We start from the raw sequence: 18,341 nt of genomic DNA, 5'->3' as shown, positions 1-18,341 counted from the left end.
ACACCCCGACAGTCCCGGGCGCGCTCGCAGCCTAGGAATCCGGCCCCTGGCAGGCCCGCGGGCCGGGACGTCCCCGGCCCGGGAAACGCCGACACATTTCCAAGGGCTTGGACAGGACATTTTGTGGAAGAGCCTCTCAGTGGGAGGCAGGTCCGGTCCAATTTCGCACGTGTCGCAGGAGCTGGGGAGACGTCCCCGGGCCGCACTGGCCGCGCTCTGCTGGCCTTTGTCTCCGCGCGCCTGGGGCGCCTCCCCGCCGGCCCGACCCCCGCCCAGCGCTCACGTGGCCGGTAAATAACAGTCAAATCCGGGGGGAGGAAAATGCCCGCCGAACAAAGACTTGCTTTCTGCACCTGACAGTAATCCGCGGCGGCGAAGCCCGTAAATCCCGCAAGCGAGTCACACGGAAGAGGGTGTGGGCGGGCGCGTGTGAGTGTGTGTGTGTCCACGTGTGCGTGTCCGCGCCTGCGCGCCCGCACCCCGGACGGGAGCCGCCGCTTTGGAATTAATGTTTTTAAGGCAAGAGCTGCTGTAATTACGAACGCGAAAGCCTGATTTTTGAAAGAGACTAACAACAACAAAAAAATCCTCTCCTCAACACAGGGATTAGCCTTCAGATGTGTAAATTTCAGCAAACGAGATTTAAATTTTGTGTTTATCCGGATTCTATGTAAACACCCTAGATAATTTTGTTTATCGGTATTGTAAGTGTGTGGGCCATTTGGTACACAGTGAAATGACTACGATGTGAGAGCTCCCCAATACCAACTATAGAGATGATAAAACTTGTCTCCAATTAGTATGCAGGCTGCAGGTGGGAAATGTACTCAGTTTACACAGGAACCTTAGGAAACAGCTTGTCAATAAGTAGATCCTGGAGAAAACAAAGGCGTTTGGAAGGAAGACATTGTTTGAATGTCATTTCAAAGTTAATTTAATTAACAAGGCATGTCTGCAGGAGTCGGGAGAGGATTGCCCAAGGAGAGAGATTTTATTTATATTCAGCAGTAAACCTCCGGGTGGAACTACTTTAAAAATTCACTGTGACATGTAAATCCAGCTTCCCTTTCATCAGACAGTCCTTAGACCGACCTTATTAGTCACTGTCAGGCCTGGCGAACCCATGGTCTTGTTTAAGAACATTTCTTTCCAATTAGGAAGTTGTGTGATCTGGGAATTTAAAGCCCAGAGTAGGATCCCCCGAGAGGATTATGGCTTCTATTCTGGTTTTGATGCCAACCTCTGACTCACTGCCCTGTCCCAAAGTGCCGGAATAAAACTTGTCTGAAGAATCATTAATGAATTAATCACGGTGGTGCTGGAAAGAAAGGGCCTGTGGACTCCTCTTCCCGAACAGAGAGGATGCCTTGCTCATTACTCTCAACTGGAACAGGAATGATCCGTTTTGCATGGAGCTATTGGCGAGGCTTCTTGGATCAGCTGACTGGGGAGCTTCCCCTCTGGCAGTGGCAATGCTCAGAAGCACTGGGAGGCTGTCTCAGGCTCCTGGAAGCAGAGAAGTCTGTGTCTACTGTGTTCTCGGGCAACATGTATAATGGAATCAAGGAATGTGTGTCCTTTCCTGCCTACCTCTGCCCATCAAGTCAGGACTCAGAAGCACTGGAAAAGCCTAAACCTCACCAGACAATGTCAAAAGCATAGCCTGTGGGTTTTTCTAGTCCTGACTTGGTCACAGATCTGTTCAGTAGCCTCTGTTTATTTTCTCTGCATGATACTATAGCGCTTGCTAATGATTTAAAATGCTAGGTTTCTAACCCAAGGTCTCTGCAGAAAGGTTTTAATACATTGCTTCATTCACTACTTTATTTGAGAACTATTCAATCTAGGCTGTGCCACCGTCCAGCTAAGTGATCTGGGGCAAGACGATCTCCCTGGATCTTGGTTTATTCATCTGCAAAAGGAAGAGTTAGGGCAGCGTGGTTCCTCAGGTCTAGTCTGTTTCCAGCTCTGTGTGGTTCTGAGCAGGAGACAGCTCTCTGCTCTCCTGCCCAAGCCCAAGCTCCAGCAGCCATCTCCTCTCCGTCCTCAAAGCCAGGCCTCATCATGCAAAGAACAGTCTCTCCAGCTCCTTTCTGTCCCCTTTTTGCTCCTGGTGAGCAGAGTTCGTCGTTTTCATATGTTTAGTCAAGTGCAAATGTCCCAAGCATCTTCATAAAACTTCTTCATCTCTTCAGAATCAAATTTGGGAAACAAACACTTCTCCTAATAGGAAATAAAAATGGGCTCAGCCTTTTTGGGGGGGTCACTCTAGCTGTGAATATTTTCTTATGCATTCATTCAACATGTTCAATTCAGCAGGGGAAACAAATTTGTCCAAAACACTGACTGTGCCTTCCAAGAGTTTATAATCTGGTCCGTGCAGTCCCTGGGTGATTGTCACTGTACCTTCCTGCAGGGCAGGACCTCAGTGTCCTTAAGAAAGAACAAACAAAATGCTGGGAGGGTTCAGACAAGAAGCAGATTGAATGGTGGTGTGGGATGAGGGAAATGGAAGAAAAAGGCCCCGTCATGAATAAAATGCATTTCCTCTACTTAGATTTTATCCTTCATTTCTTCTAGGACGTCCTCCTTTTCTTCTTTAACTTTTCACTTTGATTCTGCCCTGTGCCTTATATCTTTCCCTTTCGTTTGTTAACTTTTCTCTTCCCCAGTGGTTTGCCTGCTAAAAATAATTGAGCCATTCTTCTGAAGCTACAAGGGAGCCAAGATGATGCAAAGGCTCTGTAGAAAATCTATGTCATGGACAGTGAGCGACCTAGATGTGAGAGGACCCAGCTGTGGGCCTGACTCTAACTTTCACTGTCATCTTAAGCAAGTCAGTTGTGCTATAGCTTAATTTTACCATCTTTAAAACTAGGTTAAATCATGTATTATTATTTACTTTTTTTCAGGACAACAAAATGTCTAAATCACCCTCCCAAAGAGTCACCAGTCAACTTATTTTCCAAACTAAATGTTGGCATACGTAATCAGAAAAGATTTTTGGGTTTGTGAAATTATTTTTTTGAAAATTCTTACTGGGGCCGGCCTGGTGGTGTAGCAGTTAAGTTCGTGCGCTCTGCTTCGGGGGGCCTCAGGTTTGCCGGTTCAGATCCCAGGTGAGGACCTATGCACCACTTACCAAGCCATGCTGTGGCAGGCGTCCCACATGCACGATAGAGGAAGATGGGCACAGATGTTAGCTCAAGGTTAATCTTCCTGAAAAAAAAAAAAAAAAGAAAATTTCTTACGGAGTCAGTCCTGACGGCCTAGTGGTTAAAGTTCGGTGCTCTCCCTGCTTCAACCACCTGGGTTCGTTTCCTAGTCTTGGAACCACACCGCCCATGTGTCAGTTGCCATGCTGTGGCAGCAGCTCACACAGAAGAACTAGAAGGACTTACAACTAGGATGTACCACCATGCACTGGGACTTTGGGGAGGAAAAAAAAAATCTTACCAAAAAGTAAAAATTAAATCACTTTTATTTGTGTATTTTCTAAATCTTCCTTTTTTGAAAGCAATAAAATGACCCGAAATTAAGACTATCACAGAAAATCTGGGACTTTGGGGCACTATTTCTTCATTGGTGAAACAGTAAAAGGAATGAAGTTATGGAAGGCTGTGGTCGTGTTGCCTGTTTGCTCCCACAGCCCCAGGTCATCATTTTCCACTGATGTCTCCACGTTCATTCTGCAGAGGGTCCTGGACACAGTTCTTCCTGCCCAATAAGTGCCCGGAGTGTGTGTCCTGCCTTCCAGAATTTTTAGCTACTCTTTGCTTCTACACCTTGGTCTAACTCAGGCCTTTTTGTGTAACAGTTGGTTAATTCTCATCATAATTGTAGAGGAGGAAAAAAATATTTCCTCTACCCTCTTAGATTTGTACTGGAGGCTTGCAAATTAAACTGACAAAGACAGGTTAACAGGAGAAGCAGACAATATTAATTGATGTTAATAATTTTTTTATGGGCACAGGGGCTTCACAGAGAAGAAATGAAAATCCAAAGGAGTGGTTAGGCTTGGGGGCTTATGTGCCATTTTAACAGAGGGTAATAAATTTTAGAGAAGTGAGTAGACAAATGAAAAGAAGTTTGGGCTTCTAGGGTTGACACGTTATCTAGGGCTGAAGGTGACTAGGAAATACATGGCAGAAACTAAAGGTAGATAAGAGTTATTTAGTGAGGTTTATTTTTGCAGCCTCATCTTGGTGCCACCTCCCCCTCTGCTGATAAGGGTTGTTCTCCTCCTCCTGGTGCCAGAGAAGGAGATGCCTGCATAATGGGGATTATGCCCTGCTTCTAGGCAGATGGGAAGAGGGGCAGAAAGCTCTTCTTATGTCTGCTTTTTCTCAGTTGCCTTCAGCTCAAAATAATCCTTATGCCCAAATGGCATATTTTGGGGTCTCGTATTCTGGTCCCCTTCATAACCATGTCACAGCTTGACCAGGTGCTGTGGTGCAAAGAGAGGGATCAGAGTTTCAACCTGAGCTTTGCTTCAACGACAAGGAGGCCCCATTCAGTCAATCAGTAGCCTTAGAAACTCTGTAGTCCTTTAGAAACCCTGAAGTCCTTACTTCTGAGTTTTCAGGTAGAAGGAAGGAAGGGGCCAAGAACCAACCATTTCTAAACGGAAACTATCCACCTTTAGTTAACTGTTTGAGCAAAAAGCAAAAGGCCTTTGACGCTGCATGAGGTTGCTCAATTCACTTCTGTTGAAACAGTAGTTTTCTGAAGTCAGGGCACGGACAGCCTCTCCCAGCTGCGTGGGGCACTCAGGTTCCCAGCCCCGGGAAGGAGCAAAAGGAGAAGCAGCGACGAGGGTGAGCACAAGGACTGCTCCCTCCGCCTGGAGCTTCTCAGTGGGCCATGGTTCTGAGGTGCCTCCTGCAGGACGACAGCCCCGCTCCTCAGGCACCCCGAGTCCCACATCCGCCTCCAGCATCCTGCCCATGAAATTTTCCTCCGGATAATCTAATCTTCTATGAAATCCAGTTTTTGTCTTTGAAAAAAATTATTTGGACTATCTGGAATCAACATACCAAAGGAATACAGCAAAACGTGCTCTGTTCTTTTCCAGATAAGAATTGTAGTCCTTCCACCTTTTCAGTTGGAATTAGCATAACAAACCACAGGGGTTTACTCACTGAGGGAAATACCTAGGGTCCTCTTTAAGCAGCGGTTAATTACATCCTGCTATTCATCCCATTTATTAGAGGTTAACTAATTAGCACCAGCCAGCTCCATTTTTAATCTAATATGTTTCTCTTTCTCCAGACTCCCAGTGCCTGTGTCACAGTCTTGAACCTCCCCACTAAGTGACAAAATAACAAGGTCTGTCTTCTCTTCTAGGTGACCAGGGACCCTTGCTCAAGGCCCATCTGTATGCCCCTGCCTTGAGTCTGAGCTGTGTCCTCTCCAGACCTGGTTTTCAGTTGATGCAGTGAAAACCGACACAAGCTTTGGAGCCAGACAAAGGTGGGTTTCAGTGCTCGCTGGGCCGTTTGGCAGCTGGGGAACTTTGGGTAAGTTGTGACCGTCACTTTCCACATCTTTTCAGTGGGAACGTTATAACACCTACCCTAATCATTGGGAATGTTATTTAACAAATTGTATTCCGTTTCTCCTGGAGAATTTCTTTAAGAAGCTAAGAGATGTCTATGAGGCAGCGTTTCTGATTTATACATTATTCTCTCCACGGAGGTACAACGGGCAAAACTCCAGGAACCTGGGAAAGCGCAGGGCTGGTCGCGGGTCGTCAGGCCGGGCTGCTCCGTTGGCTCAGCTGTTAATACAGGTATTTGCCAGGTAGTTTACCCATGAGCCAACGTAAAGTGAAAGGCTCTTGGATTCTTCCTGCTGCTTCCCCCTGTCCTGGACTGCTCCGTGCCCCTTTGTCTCACTCCTCTTAATGTGTCACCACACTACCCGCCATTTATCCAAACGCAAATCTCACTGTATCGGTGCAACCTCTGTGACCACACTGGCAGGAGAAGCAATCCCCTCTTCTAGTTTTCTCCAATCTTTACTGCCTTTCGCTCATTTATTTCTTACCATTTCCTGCACAGTGCTTGGCTTTTCACCTGTGTTATGGGAGAAATCTCCTTGATGCAATGGTGGACTCCAGTTCCACTACTAGGCAAACTGTGTTCATCCGTTCACGCTGCTGTAGCAAAAACACCATAGACTGGGTGGCTTCAACAGCAGACATTTATTTCTCACAGCTCTGGAGGCTGGGAGTTCTGTCCCAGATCAAGGTGTTGGCAGATTTGGTGTCTGGTGAGGGCTTGCTTCCTGGTTTGTGGATGGCCATCTTTTTATTACATCATCACAGGGTACAGAGCCGAAAGAGAGGAAGTAAGCTCGCTCCTGTCTCTTCCTATAAGGGCACTAATGTCTTTCATGAGGGCTCCATGCTCACGACCTAATCACCTCCCGAAGGCCCCACCTCCTAATACCATCCCCTTGGGAGTTAAGGTTTCAACGTATGAATTTAGTGGGGGGACGACACATTCAGTTCATAATGCGATCCCAGAGATGTTCCTGGAACAGAAAGGCTCTTAGGCCAAATTAAGATGCTCGAACCACACAGTATATTGAATCAGTTGAAAACACAATGAGAAACAAGGTAAAAAGATGAGGTTGGTTAACCAACTTGGGTCAGGATGCAAGCGAGTGGGAGGACCACACTGCTTCTATTCTCATTTGTGTGATGTTCGTATGGCCTGTGTTCTCTGCCACAGCAGCCTTCTCTGCTCATAGGGTAGTTACGCAGCCCAGGGTTGAGGTTTGAACAAGGAGGCTCAGCAGAGGAGAGCATCTGAGCTGACACGTACTTGCTCTATTAGAGAGATGGAGGGAGTGAGTGTGCCTGGCCAAGAAGCAGCTTGCTAAACAGCCATGGGTTTTATCTGTGTTTCTAGGCAAAGCACATGAGGGGCCAGAAAGGGACCAAAATGATGTCACCAATGGTGGCAGATTTAGGGATAGCATAGCTGTCATCCTAGAGGTGGCATAAGCCATACCTTATGACTTGCTCCTTCCATCCTTTTCTGTATATAAGTAACATTCTTGTTGCATCCTTTTAGAAAAAAAAAATGTGACAAATATGCATAACATAAAATTTACCATTTTAACCATTTTTAAGTGCACAATTCAGTGGCATTAAGTATATTCACAATGTTGTGCAACCATCACCACTCTCCTTCTCCAGAACTTTTTCACCATCCCAAACTCTGTAATTAAACAATAACTCCCCTCTCCCCCCTCCCTCCAGCCTCTGGCAAACTCTATTCCACTTTCTCTATGAATTTGCCTATTCTAAATAATCCATGTAAGTGGCATCATACAATATTTGTCCTTTTATGTCTGGCTTATTTCACTCAACATAATGTTTTCAAGATTCATCCATGTTGTAGCATGTATCAGAATTTCATTCCTTTTTAAGGCTGAATAATATTCCATTGTGTGTATATACAACATGTTATTTATCCATTCATCTGTTGATGAACATCTGGGTTATTTTTACCTATTGTGGATAATGCTGCTCTGGACATTGGTGTCCAAGGATCTGTTTAAGTGTCTGCTTTCAATTCTCTTGGGTGTATACCTACAAGTGGAATTCTAGACCATATGGTAATTCTATGTTTAACTTTTTGAGGAACTACCTGGGTCATCCTTTTTCATCTATGTTTAGTACTTGTATGCTCTCTTTTTCTGTAGCTAACATGTCTTGTAAGCCAGTCTTAGTCCATTCAGGCTGTTATAACAAATATCATAGACCGTGTGACTTGAACAACAAACATTTCTCACAGTCTGGCGGCTGGAAGTCCAAGGTCAAGGTGCCAGCAGGTCCAGTGTCTGGTGAGGAGCTGCTTCCTGGTTCACAGATGGCCATCTTCTCATCGTAACCTCACATGGCAGAGGAGCAGCGGAGCTCTCTGCGGTCGCTTTTATAAGGGCATGAATCCCATTCTTGAGGGCTCCACCCACATGACCTCATCTCCTCTCAAAGGCCCCACCTTCCGATACCATGCCATGGGGGGTTAGGGTTTCAACATAGGAATTTTGAGGGAACACAAACATTCAGTCTAAGGCAAGCTACTTGCTTCTATACTGGGTTTTGCTTATTTTCTGTAGCAGAATTAAATAATCTTAGATATTGCAGCAAATTCACATTACAACCCTGTCCATATTATCTGCCTAGCAACACTGTCAGATCTGTTCTTGGATCTTAACAAAACTCCTACAATCCTCAGGCCAGAGCTGTGCACAGAATCTTTGAAACAGAGACCTGTTAACTTGTTAATTGCTATGATTGCGCTCAGGACAAGTGCCAACAGCCCTTCCCCTCCCCACCTCGCACCCCCACCTGCCTCTCTGCTCCGTGTGCGCTCCTGACGCTCTTTCTACCCTCTGTAGGATTTACCTGCCCTACCACACCATCACTGTTGCTGGCTTCTCTGGCCCCCATTTCCTGCTCCTTTTATGTGGATTTGATGGTTGCTGGTGGGGTACCCAGGGCCACAGCTTGCTCTCTGGAGAGACCCCTCCAGACCCTCAGCCTCCAACCAGTCCACCCTGGCCGACTGCCCTTGGGCTTCCTTGTCTCCATCCACAGGCCAAGAGCTTCAGGCGCTTTCCAATCCTGGCCCGGACAGGCAGGTTTAATCCTCTCATGTGCTGTGCAGGAACTTCTGCCTGAACTAGCTGCTCCCGCTCACTGAGGCGCACAAAGGCGGTCACACTGAAATGAGCTTATGTGTGGAGATGACTGTTCAGAGCAGAGCCCGAGCTAAAGGGTATGCTTCCTGGCCTGAGGCATAAACACCACATGTATTTTTTCCCTTTCAGAAGGGATATTTTTCATGCTCGTAATGAAGTGTGGTCAGAACCTATTTTCTTCTAGAATATTAGGTCAGGCAGAGGTTTGTCCTTCTTCTGTTTTGTACATGCGAATAAAAATGGAATAAACAAAGCATACCGTTAAATCTTTCACACATATGTCAGTAGAGACAATTCTAGAGCAGACTTTTTTCTGGGTTCCTTGTTGTTGGTTTAAGGGGAAAGGCAAGAGACTAGACTGCGTGCCTTTAGCTGTATCTTCACGGTCTTTGGGTTGGGAAAAACAGAGAAATCGTTTCTAAAAATTATCAGGATTTCCACTTGGAAGTTATTAGGTTTGGAGAATATGAGCCTGCAAGATGCTAAAAATACAGATTTTTTTTTTTGTCTTACTTATGAGGAGTCCCGTTTCTGTGACTTCTTTCCAATTGACTGAAGAATCAAGAAAAATGTTAGAGACAGGCTTAAACCTCCCCTGTGGGGCGGCTCTGGCAAAGGCCTTTTCTGCGTCTGAAATTCCCCAAGTCCTTGCATTGCAGAAGATGAAGTGTGTGTGTGAGTGTGTGCGCACACATGCACATATACAGATATGTGTATATACATATACATACATACAGATACACATACATGTGTGCGTAAAATTTTTTTCTTCTTGAAACACCATTTCCAACCTCCCCCTGCCCCTTCCTGGGCTCATTTTCGTAAAACGCCCCATGTTCTTTCGCCACCACTTGCAGTTCAAAGGGGCTTTCTTCTTCTCCCTTTTTTTTGAGAAAGATTAGCCCTGAGCTAACATCTGCCGCCAATCTTGCTCTTTTTGCTGAGGAAGACTGGCCCTGAGTTAACATCCGTGTCCATCTTCCTCTATTTTATATGAGACGCCTGCCACAGCATGGCTTGACGAGTGGTGCATAGGTTCGCACCTGGGATCTGAACTGGCAAACCCTGGGCTGCTGAAGCAGAACATGCAAACTTAACCGCTGTGCCACCGAGCCGGCCCCTCCTCTTCTCCCTTTATGTGAGTGTTAACTCCTGTTCACTCCTGACAGGATCCATTCAAATTAAATGCTCACAAAATTCAGAGACCAGTTTTCTTCCACCTCCAGTCTGGGTTTTCTTGTTTGTCGGTGCGTCTCCAGCTCGTTATCACTTTGGAAGGTCAGCAGTCATCGCTGATGATGATTGACAGGTGGGAACAGGGAGAATCAGGGAGCACCCAGGAGCGAGGCATCCTACGTTTCCCTAGGATCATTACGGAGGAGAAAACCAGTTGCTCAAATTAGAACACTGGAAGAAGTGCCTGACATCCCACCCAGTCAGGGCCTCAAGGTCAGCTTGTGTCCACAGCCAGGGAGGGTCAGTGTCTGTCTGTCCGACCCCCTCCTGCACTCCTTCGAGTCCTGAGGAGAGGCGGAGGTGGTTGTTACCAGGGTGATTACAGATGAAAGGTAGCTGACAGTGGCATATGCCACCTGCTGCGTTTTGTAGCCACAGTGCACCATCAGTTAAGGGACTGTGTGGACGCCTGCGATCCCTCAGTCTCCCTGCCTGCCTCCTGGATGGGGCTCTGTTCTGAGGATAACTCAATGTGAGATACCCTGAACAGGGTCTAGAAAACAATGGCCACTCAGTCAGTGGGGACTTAGTCTGCTAGGGCTGCCATGACAAAGGACCACGGACTGTGTGGCTTAAACGACAGAAATTTATTTCCTCACAGCTCTGCAGGCTGGAAGTCCAAGATCAAGGTGTCAGCAGGAGTGTTTTCTTCTGAGGCCTCTCTCCTTGGCTTGTAGGTGGCCACCTTCTGGCTCTGTCCTCACGTGGCCTTTCCTCTATGTGTCTGTGTCCTAATCTTCTCTTCGTCTTTTTTTTTTTTTTTTGTCTTAAAGATTGGCACTTGAGCTAACATCTGTTGCGAGTCTCCTTTTTTTTTTTCTCCTTCTTCTCTCCAAAGCCCCCCAGTACATAGTTGTATATTCTAGTTGTAGGTCCTTCTGGTTGTGCTATGTGGGACGCTGCCTGATGAGTGGTATCATGTCTGCACCCAGGATCTGAACCAGCAAAACCCCAGGCCACCGAAGCAGAGCGTGTGAACTTAACCACTCAGCCATGGGGCCGGCCCCTCCTCTTCTTATAAAAACATAGGTCATGTTGGACCCAAGCCCACCCTAATGACCTCACTCTAACTTAATCACATCTTTAAAGACCCTCTCTCCAAATACCTCACATTCTGAGATACTGGGAGTTAGGACTTGAACATATGAATTTTGGTGACATAACAGAACTGTTTATTTTCCTGGAAAGAGGCCTGAACCCCTCTTCTGGGAAATGGAGGGAACCCGTCTTCTTCCTTACACTCTCTGCCCAGGTAGTTTCATGTAGTGAAGAGAGCTTAGGTTCTGGAATCAGCCAAAGCTGGATTTGGACCCCAGCTTGCCCCTTTCTGGCTGCGTGACCTTAGGCCAGTTACCTAATATCTCTGAGCTCCAGTTTCCTCTGCTGTGAAATGGGGACAAAATAAACATGCCTCAGAGTACACCCGAAGCTTCAATGAGATGACATAAAAGAGCCGGCGTGGTACCTGGCTCAGTACCCAGTTCTCTCCCTTGGCTCCTGACTCATTCCGTTCTCTGAGGTCTGCAAGGACATACCCATCCAGAGATCAGACAGACCCATTTATTTCTGACCAGATGAGCAACTGCCTCCTGGGTCAATCACTTAATGCCCACCTCGTGACATCTCAGAACCTCCAGGAAGGATCTGAGTCTCCTGGGGCCCTCATTGCTTCCGGTTCCCACACACACAGCTGAGCCTGCTTTGTGCTCCTGGACCCTCCTTGCTCTGCTGGGCTGGGGTGGGGGAAGGCTAGGGAGCCTCATCTCCAAGGACACTTGCTCCCAGACATACAGAGGTCTCCCGCTGGAGATACCAGAGTGGCCGCAGACCGAAATCAACTGGACACTCTCACTTTGGACCGGGGCCAAGACAAAAGCCACTTGCACTAGTTGTCAGAGTCCTGTGATTAGCAGTTTCCCAGGCTGGGGAAGGTGACCTGTCACTTGTCAGGGGAGTCAGAAGCAATCACTAAGAGCGGTTGAGGAGAGTGGAGGGGACAGGGGAGAGTGCCAGATTCTCTGCGAGAGCTTGGCTCTCCTCCTCCTGGAAGGTGGCGTGTGGAGGACGTCCCTGAAGACAGGGCAGGCGTTTCTCAATCGGAAGGAGTGTTGCAGGGCTGCTGGAATGAGTCTCCTCCAAGTGCCACCCCCACGTCTCTCCCATGACTCGCCTGCTCCGCTGAGGTCAGGGGCTCTGGAGGGGCAGCTGGCAGGGGACTGAAGAGAGCTCAGCCATGGGAAGGGCTTTGCATGGGGGCCATCTGGCCCGTTGGTGGCCGTGGGCTCTCCTGTCTCCGCTGCCTTTTTCTGCCCTTTCACTGCTAGTTCGGATCTTCTCCAGAAGGTACGGAAAGGGGGCAGAGGTGACAGAGAAGGGAACCTGTTTAGCTTGGCAGGGGTATCTGTGTTAGAGTTATTTGTGTATGTGTACCCAAAAGCACTCATTTTCTTCCCGATATGCAACAGAAAATAGACAAAGGTTAAGTAAACACTGGCCATTCCATGGCCCCCGTGTCTGCCTGAAGCTTCGCGGGGAGTGGGGCAGGAAATGTTGGGGGAAGAGGGACTCCCAGCCTCCCCCAGCGTATCCATTAAGACATAGGTGTCTCTTAGTCCCACGGTCCCTCAGCCATGCTTGGCTGTATGCCTGGAGTCCTTTCCCCACCAGCTGGCAGGCCCTGTGGTTGGGTTGGTAGCCTCACACTGGGTCTGCCCAGGGCCCAGGCCCCGGCCTTTCACCATCAATTTCTTGATCTCTGCTCCAAATCTCTCTGGGGCCTCGGCTCTTGCTGCCTAAATCTTATTTCCCTTAGTTGGGACTGGTGGTGAGGGCTTTCCCAGGTGGGGCTAGATGCTGCTCATTGAACCCCAACCTCCTGGATGGGGGTGGCTCCATCTGATTGGACCCCACAGTGACCCCCTTTGCATGTCACTGCCAGCTGGGGGGTGTTGGAGCCAGCCACACTGTCCGCTGACCACTGGAATTTGCATTTCCTGCCTTTCTCTCCACCTCCATCCAGTGGCCAGCAAAACCAAACTGGGTTAATCCCTCCAGGCTGCCAGCCTGCTGCTGTGGAGTCAAGTATGTCTCCTAGCGGAGCCCACAAGCCTTCGGAGCTGGGAGAGTGTCGACATGAGGAGGCACACACGGCAGTGGGCTTTAGATGGACCCTGGCCTCTCCCAGAGCCATCTGTGACCTCTCCCGCCCTCTTCTTTGACCACTTCCCTGACAGCTGGCTTGCCTGTCTCACTGTCTCCAAGTGTGTTGCCTTTTGCTACCTCTCACCTGGAAAATTACACCCATTTCCTAATCTGTCCACCCATCTCTTTTTGCTTCAGTGAATCCTACACACTGCTGCTGGATTGATCTTCTTAAACATTTCTGAGCATATATCGTGGTTACAAATGTTGTGTGACTCTCTGTTACCGGCCACACTCAGGGATCTGCAGTGGAGCCTCTGCCTGCTCTCCCAATGTCCCCGACCCTTCGTCTGGAATCACCCCGTGCTCCGTGTCTGCCTTGTGCTCTGTGTCTATATTTTCTCTCTTGAGTGTCTTGGCTCACGCTGTTCTCTCTGCCCCAAATGCCCTTCTCCTGGATCTCTTGAGAAGTTTAAGAAAGACTTCGAGCGTGCACAAGCGAATTCACCCCAGTGTGAGCCCAGTCCACTCCCACCAGAGACTTACGCAACCCGCCCTGAGCTCTTTGAGAATTGCCCCCCGCCAGAGTGATGCAAAACCAGAATAATGACCCATCTCAAGAGAGATTGCAGACTTCACTTTTGAATCACTTGGAAATTTGGACAAAACTTTTCCACGTTGTGTGTGTCCCTTTCGCTTTCGGTTCAAGGAGACTCGCTGACCTTTCTTAAAGGATGTGACTCTCCGTGCCTGGCAGGCAGTAGATTCGTGCCTATACGTGTTGATTATACTGGTTGACTTTGTTCCATGACACGACCAAATTCTATGTTTTCTAGATGTTCCGGCCAAAAGTAGTCCTCTTTTCTTTCGAACTCCTTCTAGCATTTTGTCTGTTCTCTCGAAGCACTGTCATCTTCTTTTATTTGTTCATTTAACAAATATCCAGGCATTGTTATTATACCAGGCACTGTAGTTACACTGGGTTATGGTTGTGAACAAAACAGACAAATATACATGTCCTTGACCTCATAGAGGTTACATCATCTACAGGTAGAGACAACACTAGACACAAAAAAGTCGCATATATAGGACGTTAGATATTGACAGGTCATGGAGAAAACTAAAACAATGATAGAGATACAGGGTATGGGAGGATGGCAAAAGTTTAAAATAAGAAGGTCTTATAAACTTGACTTAAGCACGTCTTGATATGCTCGATTCTTAGGGTTTTTTTTGGTAGATAGTGGTGTCCCCTAAGAAGTTCAAGGTAGGTGAGGGTTGGCCACTCCTCCATAACGTCACTGTCAGGAGACAATCAAAGTACATCTCAAACGAGATTCTGCTTATGGCATTTATTAACCGGGTCATTGTTAGCAAAGCAGGCCCCAAAATTGTTCATACAAGCCGTTCTGACTTCCTATCGACCTGTCCACGTTTCTGAGGTTTTGCGCCGTCTAGGTGGGGTCACGCACCCCAGATCCTTCCAAACCAATGTCCGAATACAGGACAGAGTAGGGAGCAAGTCTCTCCTGATGGGGACAGGGGACAAGCCTTGCTGGATTCTTACACCCTGTGTGCATCAGAGTAGAGAGTGTCCCTAAGTCCCTAGATGATTGTAGCCAACTGTTAGAGAATCCACAGAAATAATTTTAATTTTACCTAAGAAAGCCGATTCTTCACTTTCACTGTTACTTAACATGTTTCTAGTTTCACCAAGAAAGACTTATTTTTTTGACTTAGTGTGCACATTAATTAGCAAAGTGTTGGTTGTTGCTTGAGTTGCAGATGACAGAAACTCTTGGAGCAGCAGCCTCGGAGTGTGGCCTTTTCTGGTAGGATGCCAGCTGAGCATTTCTGAGCTATGCATTCTTGATTGCACGTGAACTGACCATCTCTGGAATTAAAACTTAAATGAGCTGGCACATACATAATACTCTACTGACTGTACTGAAGTATTTTAAAGTAAATTGCAAGTAATATAACAGGCATTGAGGGAAGACCTCACTGGGAAAGTGACCTACTGAAAGCCTTGAAGGTGGTGGAGGAGTGAACCAATGCTTTGGGAAGCGTTCTAGGCTGAAGGAATAGTAAATGCAACATCCCTGAGGCAGGAGGGTGCATGACTTGCTTGAGGCACAGTAAGGAGCCAGTGTGGCTGAAGCTGAGTCAAGCGAAGAGGGAGAGAGCAGCAGCAGATGATACCAGAAAGGTCATAGGCCCAGATTGCATGGAGCCTTGTAGACCATTGTAAGTGAGATGGGAACCACTGGAGAGCTTTGCACAGAGGAGTGACATGATCTGGCTTAGATTTTCATGGGATCAATCAGGTCACCGTGTTGAGAATAGATTGACAGGGACAAAGAACCAAAGCAAGGAGACCAGTTAGGGACCTGTTGAAGTAGTTGAGGTGAGACTGCCCAGGATAGTGAGAAGGGGTCAGAATCTGCATGTACAATGAAGGTAGACCTGCAGGATTTGGCGATGGATTGGAGGTCGGGTGTGAGAGAAAGAAAGAACTCGAAGTTGACTCCAGATGTTTGGGCTGAGCAAGCAGAAGCTTGGAGTGGCCGTTCACTGAGATGGGGAAGACTGCAGGGGAAGAAGGGAGGTGGGTAGATCAGGATTTCAGTTTAACAGGTTTGCAAGGCAGAGCGGTGATGTGGAATATACAGTTGGATATGGGAGCCTTATGTTCAAGAGAGAAGGATAGGCAGGAGTTATAAACTTGGGAATAATCAACATAGAGATGGTGCTTAAAGCCGTGACTCTGGATGAGGTAACCCAGAGAGTGAGATAGAAAGTAGATAGAAAAGAGAAGAGATCCCAGGACCAAGTTCTAAGACTCTCTAGCATTAAGAGGTCAGGGACGTGAGGAAGAACTAGAAAAGAAGACTGAGAAGGAGCCAACGATGAGATGGGAGGAACACCAGGAGACTGTGTGTCCTGGGAGCCCGGGGAAGAAAGAGATCAAGGAGGAGGAGCAAGCGACTGTGGAGATGAAGACAGAGACCTGACTGCCGAGTTTCACAATGTGGAGGTCTCTGGCAAGCAGTTGGTTGGGGTGGATTCAAGAGAGAATGAGATGGGCAAAATTGGAAATATTGAGTTTAAACCACTCTTTCAATCAGTACTGTTGAAAAGGACAAGAGAAAAATGGGAGGTAAGTCCCTTTAGGGTGCTGTTTGCATTAGGTGAATCCCATATTTCTGGATCATCTAATGCTTGCTAGGGATGTGTGCCAAAGGAACAAGGCTGGAGCCGTGCCTCCTCCTGGGAGCCACTGCTCTGCAGAGGAGATCCATCTGTGAACAGGGACAGGCATTCTAATAATGGATGGTACCAGGTTCTATGGGAGCAGAAAGAGGCAGAGACAAACTCTGGGGAAGTTCAGGGAAGTGGCGCCTGATCTGGTTTTGAAGGAAGGCTGGTGGTTGCCAGGTAGAGTCGGGAAGAAAGTTGTTCTCAGCAGAAGCCTGGAACGTGTGCAGTGAGGGTGGTGGGAGCTGAGTCTGGCAGGGTTACTGTAGACCACATTGATAATGGCCTCGTGTGGAATTTGAACTTGTATTCCATGGACCACAGGAAACACTGACAGTGTTTAACTCCTGGAGTGACAGGATCTAATTTGTATTTTGGTAAGACACCTCTGGGGTTTTGGGAGTGGAGCCTGGAGGCAGAGAGCAGCGAGGACTTTCTGTCACAGTCTAGGCAAGAGCAGAGGGGCCCAGATTAGGGCAGTGTCGTGAGGACGTTCAAGAGGGGAAGGATGCGGTGAAAGCCGCAGGGCCGGGTGACGGCTCGAGGTGGGGACGCAGGGGGAGGGAGGCATGAATGACTCAAAGGTTTCTGGCTCGAACTGAGCAGATGGGTGGATTAATCTTTCTGTCTCCATAGTATTGAACACATAATAGATTCATGACAAATATCCCTTGGTTGTTTGAACTTAAATATGAAAACCCTAAAAGAGAGTTTTGAAATCAGTTTATAAGAAATCAGGGGCCACCCCACACATCATGTCCTAGTTCATGGAGACTGTCGGCAGCTGCTGGGTGTCCTTGCAACCACAAGAGAGGCCTTCCACCACGTGGGTGCCCACAATCTCCCTGGGAGCAAAGATTACCATGTGGAGTAACTGGAACAAGATCGAGTCACAGAACCTATTGACGATATGTGATGGATACAAGAGCGTTATCTTGTGTGATTCAGACCAGATGGACTCTGGGGGGCGTTCAGAGAAGAGAAAGACCCAATGAGACTTCCAGCTCGGCCCTAAAGGGTAGGCGGGATTAGGGCAGGTGTGATAATAATTATAAATATTTATCAAGCCTTTGCTAGTTCCGGGAGCTGTTCTAAGTGCTCCATTCAGGCCGCTAATCTTCAGAACGGGCCTATGAGGTGAGTCCTGCGATTACAGCCAATGGACAGATGAGGACAGCGAGGACAAGAGCTGCAGGCACTTGTCGAGGTTCCCTGGTAGGAACTCGCCAGTGGCAGAGCCAGGATTGTGACTCAGGTATCTGGCTCCAGAGTCCTACTCCAGACCTTCCTGCCTACTGCCCCCTGAGGTGTACAGGTGGAGGGGGCAAAGATAGCACTTAAGGGGGCTCAGGAGCGAGTTTGGGGTGCAATGAGTCTCCTTGACTGTCCCCAAGGAGCCATGCTGGGCAAAGCAGGAGGCAAGCTGTGCTCAGCTGTTGAGGGTCAGCTGTGACAGGCAGCTCTCCTCTCCCCCCGACAGTGATTGCCAAGGGGAGGTCCCTTCTGACCACAGAAACCACAGGGAGAAGCAGGAGCGAAGGAAGCTGAGGGGGGGCTGCGATGGGGACCACAATCACCAGACCCCCACCCAGCAGGGAGGGGCATGGGGAAGAGAGGTGAACTGACAATGGGCTTAGTGAACAGGGCAGCAGGATGGAATCGCCCGTGCCAAGGGTGCCTCCAAGGAGAGCAAGTGGCTCCAGGGCCCTGTCGGCCGGCTGGGTGGAGGTGGGGCTCCCTTTCAGCCCCCGAGGGGCATGAGCTAAGATGAGAGCCTGTCTCCCAAGCTCCGTGAATGAAACTTCTTTCAGAGGCAGGTTTCTTTCCTCCTTTTCATCGCATCCTCTGGAGTCGAAAGAAGAAAAGAAGCCCAAGAATAGAGCAATATGGGAGAAGGCGCTGTGCAGAAGGCCTTTGATCCCCCTCCTGTCTCTTACATAACCATCCTGCTCTCCTTCCGGCACTCTGTAGCTGAGGGCTCATGTGTC

At 48.1% G+C, this 18,341-nt stretch overlaps 2 long non-coding RNA genes across 5 annotated transcripts in view; one reads left to right on the top strand and one right to left on the bottom strand.

The window, feature by feature from the left end:
* The window catches only part of LOC138921110 (uncharacterized), a 67,175-nt gene that overhangs the window by 3,827 nt on the left and 45,007 nt on the right, over window positions 1-18,341 (top strand). For 2 of the 4 annotated variants that reach the window (XR_011433395.1, XR_011433394.1), the window contains exons 1-2: window positions 4,717-4,817; window positions 5,347-5,472. This is a non-coding gene — a long non-coding RNA (uncharacterized lncRNA). Of the gene's footprint in view, window positions 1-4,716; window positions 4,818-5,346; window positions 5,473-18,341 lie in introns of those variants that run through there. The other 2 variants (XR_011433396.1, XR_011433393.1) reach the window with 1 other exon arrangement.
* LOC138921111 (uncharacterized) lies at window positions 920-7,934 on the bottom strand. The gene is made up of 4 exons (XR_011433397.1): window positions 7,807-7,934; window positions 7,020-7,075; window positions 3,143-3,219; window positions 920-2,433 (listed from the first exon to the last, which is right to left on the bottom strand). It is a non-coding gene; the product is annotated as an uncharacterized lncRNA (long non-coding RNA).

This window comes from Equus caballus, chromosome 27 (genome assembly GCF_041296265.1).
Source record: "Equus caballus isolate H_3958 breed thoroughbred chromosome 27, TB-T2T, whole genome shotgun sequence".
NCBI lineage: Eukaryota > Metazoa > Chordata > Mammalia > Perissodactyla > Equidae > Equus > Equus caballus.
The sequence above is the reverse complement of the archived record's forward strand: the minus strand, read 5'-3'. Positions and strand labels throughout refer to the sequence as shown.